This window comes from Wyeomyia smithii, chromosome 3 (assembly GCF_029784165.1).
Source record: "Wyeomyia smithii strain HCP4-BCI-WySm-NY-G18 chromosome 3, ASM2978416v1, whole genome shotgun sequence".
Taxonomy (NCBI): Eukaryota; Metazoa; Arthropoda; class Insecta; order Diptera; family Culicidae; genus Wyeomyia; species Wyeomyia smithii.
Window position 1 is genome coordinate 37,312,262 of NC_073696.1, and position 6,046 is coordinate 37,318,307.

Below are 6,046 nucleotides of genomic sequence, written 5' to 3' on the forward strand. Positions count from 1 at the left end.
GTAAGGTCTGTTTGTTTTGGGAATAACTTTTTTTATATATAATAACAAGCGCCCGGAACCAAAAGCGCTCAAATCGATAATAAAAAACTGCCATAATTTGTTTGTGAATCACCATTACATATCTCGAGTTCTGTAGTAGCTCCTCTCGAGGTTTGAAAAGTCACCGGTATCAGATATGTCTCGCTTTCAATGATTTCGGTCACAAATTCCTAAACTAAAACCTTATCCGAATTTTTTTCGAAAGTCCTAACATTGTTATTTACAAATTGATCCTTGAAGTAGAATCTATTTATTCTATCAAAAACCTACAGCGCAATAATAATCTTAAATATTTTGTTTAGAAATATAACAGGAGAACCCAAGTTCATGCGGAAGCTGTGTATTAGTAACGGTTTTTTTAAATTATAAAAAACGTCTTTTTATTATTTAAATAACCAGTAAATAATATTTTATTTACAACGTTGTAGGTAAGTTGATTTTTATCACCCACTCGCATAGGCACCGCCATGGGTGGCAGGAGGCGGAGCTTTGCTCAATTCAAGTCAAGGCTAAAAATCTAACAAAAAATTATCAAAGCTCAAACAACCGAGTGCCTAAGGAAAGTATACGAAATGTTGTAACTTCGAATTTCGTTCAACGGTACGACCTTTTGTCTTCCATGCAACATTTGAGCTCAATCGGACGTCGAAAAGTCGAGTCCCAAAGCAGTCAACGTTTAACTTTTTTGCCCTAACCAAGAATACACAGGTAAAAGGTTAAAAAATTTCCGAAATTGCAACTTTTTTGACACTAATTTGCTAAATGATCTATGATCTAATATCAGCCTTATTTTTATTTCAATGAATCTTTGCACACGTTTTTGACTTCGCAAACTTTGTATTTTTCGCGGGTGGAGGAATTTTTCAGACTCAAGACTGATTTCTTGAAGGGGGTACCAATTTTGGCATAAATCTTTGAAAAAAAATTTAAACGATGAGACAAATATAAGCGGTGCACCGAATAATAGGGCTGGGAAAAATATTTTTTTTGCCGGAAAGTACCGAATATTCGGTTTACCGAAAAATGATTTGAACTCAAGGTTGTCTAGGGTGATTCACTTTAAGTCAAGAATAATTTGGTTTTTCATTTTTCTCATCGTTGAATATTCGGCCGTCTGTTCAGCCGAATACTCACAAAGTCTTAAAGACAAAATCAGTCAGTCCGGACACCATGCTTGAGAAATATTCGCCGTGTGGGCCGGTGCGCCGTCCTGTTTAAAGACGTAATGAGCAGTCCCATAGAGTTCCCGAAGGTTACTGACGTCCTTGCCGAACGCGGCCGCCCCGATCTCGCATGGTGCTTGGCCGAGCTTGTCTTCCGGTACCGACGGATGGTGATATAAATGAAATTCCGATTTTTCCCGTGGGATTTCAACCGCCGGAATATGTCACCGTGTCGTTCACCTCTCGCAAACAACTTTACTACGACGTCGCGACAGCAAGTCGAAACCGTACGCATTGGTTAGCCTGTATATGAGACTAAAGCTGATACCGATACCAATACGCAGAATGCATATGGTGCACACCTACACAACGATGAAAAGTTGTATTCGAACTTATTGAACACCCTGTAGTCCTGTGCGCCTTAGATGATTTTTAGTCGGCGTACCACCGAAGGTATTTATTGCATCTACCTTCTCTGGCTTAGGCTTCTATACCGTTTCACCTTGAAGTGTATTCGAACTTATCGAACACCCTGTAAATCTAACAGGAGAGTGTCCAGATACTTGACCTTCTGTTTATTTTGTACAGGACAAATGCGAAGCTAGCGCTACGATCCTATTGACACCAGGGCTGATAAAAATCATTTCCAGAATTCTTTGAAAATTACAGTCAATTTTTTAAAATCTCACTTCCAATGAACGCAGATCCCTTTCAAATACACTAGAATTTCGTCATTGAAACGAGCTGCTACACTCCGATGAAATACTTCACGCGCAACGTTCACGGTCAAGAAATAAAATTTTCTGACAATCCAACCAAATGATATTCACCGTTCCTTTGGCAAAATGAAATTGACGTTATCAACGTGACGCTTGCTGTAGGTTTTAAAATGAACGCTAAAATGTCTCTCATGGCAGAAATTTCTTATCCATCACTAGTCGCGTAATGCTACTGTACAGTACACAAACCGAGTTTTAAATTTACATTTCACACAATGAAACTCGGAATAATAAATTTTCAGAAATATTTTCAGAAAACAGTGAATATCAAACGAACACGTTTTCACTGCACCTGACGGATTAGTTGGCTTTCATTTTCTACGAATACTGAAAAAACGGAGGAAGAAAGAATAAAGATTGCATGAAACCGAAATATTTCCTTGTGATGTGTGATTCCTATTTTTCACTTTCATGCAAAAGTGTTGAAATATTTCAGCCATGATTGACACCAATAGTCACAACACTCTCACGTAAGAGCCAAGGCAGTGTAAAAACGTAAAACCAAACTATCCTTCACAAACAAGCATTTTACTTTCAATTTTGCAACAGGAACTGAGAGTTCTACTGAATATTTTTCACTGTTTTGCACATGAAAAAACATAGTGCAACAATTTTTTACCTTTGATTCCATGTACTATTTTTTATTTATTTTGATGCAAAAAAAAAAATTCCCCGGGTTTACACCCATTTCACCTCAAGAGGCAACAGAGGCGCAATTTGGATTTTTTCAGCAATCGAAAATTTTAAATGTTTTTCGACGCCATTTTGTTTTAAAGCCAAATATAAAAATTCTAAGAGTTTGTTCACATAATAGCAATTTCTTACCCGTCCTCAAAAAAAAAAAAACGATTCTTCAATCGGACAAAAACTGATTCCAAAACGGTGCTTCTATGAAAACAGTTTCGGCATGGTCCTTATACCTATATATTTCACAAAGAAAAATAATATCTAGTAAAGGGAGTATAAATAGGTCCGATAACATCGAAATGTGGTAGTCAAATTATGTCTTATATTGAAGAAAAGTCTTAGATTGATTGATATGCGTCTGATCCACGTAAAACATCAGCAACATATCAATTTAGCCTTAATTCCCCTATAATCTCGACGTAAAATTTACTTATTCGAATTCTGTTTAAAGTAATATCAATTGTGTAAGCGAAACTCAAAGATACAATAACAAATTGTCTTCACATGATCCTCCCCCATTTGCGGGTGGGGGTCGCTTTCTTATCCAGTACCACCCAGCGAACAATTTTGTTGTATAGCGTATAAAAGCGTATTAAGGCTTTTTACGCGGAGGATACGTGCTGCGTAAAAAAACCGCGAAAATTCCGGAATCCGCGTAATAAAACGCGTAAATTCCGGAATCCGCGTAAAAAAACGCGTAAAAAGCGACCTTAGTGTATAATAGTTTATTGAGCTTTAGTTAAGCCGAAATTAACCGAATAGCAGCCTCGCTATAATTCAACAAATCCGTTTGTTGGGCGGCCAAAACAAAAAAAATCTCGCAATGAGACAAAATCTTCAGTCTTCGATAAAGTTGATTTATTTAAAATGTATTTCAGTTTGTTGTTAAAAAAAATTGCACTCAGTAAATATCCCGACTTAAAGCATAAAAATTGTCCAGCGATTATATGTCAATGTTTGTTAAATGTAGAACATTAAATCATAATGAGATGAACCAATCGTTTCATTTCTTTTTAAATTGACCAAAAGACAAACGCCACAAATGTAAACTATAATGATATTCGAATAATTCTCTCTGTATAATGGTGCCCTGAATGGTCGAGCCTCCGAGTTTCAAGACCTCTTTTTACCCGTTTTTAACTTTTTTTCACAAGCAAAGTTTTTTTACACGGATTTAATAACCTGGCATTTCAAAATTATTGCAGTTCTTTATTTGAATTTCCGATTTTACGTGTTTTTTTTTTTTCAAAGCATCCCCTTCCTCTGATTTAAATTTAGATTACGCCAATGCCATGTGGAATGTGTAATAATCAAACCTATGAAAAAGGATAACCAGAATGAGCAAATTTAAAATTGTCTAGAAATAAAAAGCTAAAAACAGAAAATAAAATAATTTAGAAAAAAATAAATTTGAGAAAAATCGTTGGCCATAGAACAATTGAAATTGAAAAACTGTCGGAAGCATCCGCAGGTCTATTCATAAAAGACAAAAAATAAATAAATATGAAAACTTTTTAGTTATCTAAAACTGTCACAAAAAAAGCATAAAAGAACATCAAGTAAAATCGTTGAAATTCATAAATATATGAAGCAGATGCCAAATGGTCTTAAACACTTTTCTAGCCTTACCTAGGGTTACCATTTGGTCGGAGTTAAAAATCAGGACAACTTTTTCCAGCAAAAATTTGGCCTAACCCTTTCCGACCGGGCCTACATAATTGCGTAGGTAGAAGGTGACTTAAACAAAACCTTCTCTCTCGCTTTTTGAACGTCCTATTCGTTGTTTTATTTTTCACACCGCTAGTGTCAACATCGCAGCTGCTACGAATAATAAAAAACCGGATCAAGCAAGTGTTTTTGCTTTTGCTTCGATTTAGGTTTTGTTATCAGTCATTTTTTACCTACACAATTGTGTGGGCTCGGTCGGAAAGAGCTAAGCTATTTTTTTTTTTAGGTTTCAATAAAAAAAACACGTAATTAGAAATTTGCACTTCAAAATACGTCAATAGACTAATATTTAACGTATTTCTCGAACGATTCAATTTTTCAACTTTGATTCATTAGGCGTTAGTAAATACCTAAAAATGCAACACTAGTAAACTGTTTGAAATACACTTAACAATTGTCAAAGAAACGTTTAACGGTTCCAACGACTAGACAATTTCTCTCGTCAAGATTCAACCAAAGAAAAAAATCTTTCAAAATAAATTCGTTTTTTCCCGGCGTCAAGATGATAATACTGAACAATTTGCTACTTTTTTGAATATCCGGCATCAGTCAGAAAAATCAGGACAAATGCTAAAATATGAAAAATAAATCAGGACTTTCCAAATGGGTTTCAAAATCAGGACATGTCCTGCTAAATCAGGACGGATGGTATCCCTATCCTTACCAAAGTAAAATTAGTAAAATCGTATACATTATATAAATCATTAAGATCAAGATGACCCATCCGTAAAGAATTCTTGGAAACTAGAGGGTTAACCTGATGGGACTGTATGCATCAATCCGCCATCGTACCATGGTTGCTCAGTGAAGAACACAAACACATTTTGATTAAACCTTCACTTGAGAAAAAACATCCAAGTATGCATACGCAAAAGAGCATGAGAGCCGTAGAATAGAAACGTCAAATGATAAAGCTTTGCTCGGTCAATACTCCCAACAGTAGTCAGCCTATACACCAGAGAGACGCCGAGACACTCACCGTTAAGGCAACTGTCAACATCAAAACGGGCGAGTTGTATCATTTTGCATTGCCGTTATCCGTTTTGATGTTGACAGTTGCCTTAACGGTGAGTGTCTTGTCATTTCTCTAATGTATAGGTTCGCTACCCAACAGCGAGAGAAAAAAAACTGTTTGGCGTATGCGCGACTACGCACTCATTCAATCCCAGCAAACAGTCGACGGCATTCGCCGATAGGCAGATTCACTGCGGAATGTAATTTAAAATTGACTAAATCGGAATCGGTTGTAGGAAGCGTTATGAACTACAGAAGTGTTTGCCAACTTTATGACATCAAGAAAAGATTGTTTTGCCATAAATCAGTTTTTTTTAAATATAAATTACATCTGTAATAAAATGTGCAATTTTGCAATTTAGTTCACAAGACAAGTTTTCTAACCTGTTGTGAAAAAAAAGTTTTCTAGCAGAAAACTATGAACCAGTTTATTACTTGCACATATCAGCATTCATGGAAAACTTACATGTCCATATTTACTGAAACACAACAAAGGCAAAACATGGGAAAATAGTATTCTATTTGCTATATCGAATAAAAATTATATTTTTTCGTTGTGCTTGAAGAAGTATCTTGACTTATAATGTTTTCGGTCACCAACACTCAATCAATACTCGTTAGCTTGATCCGCACTCA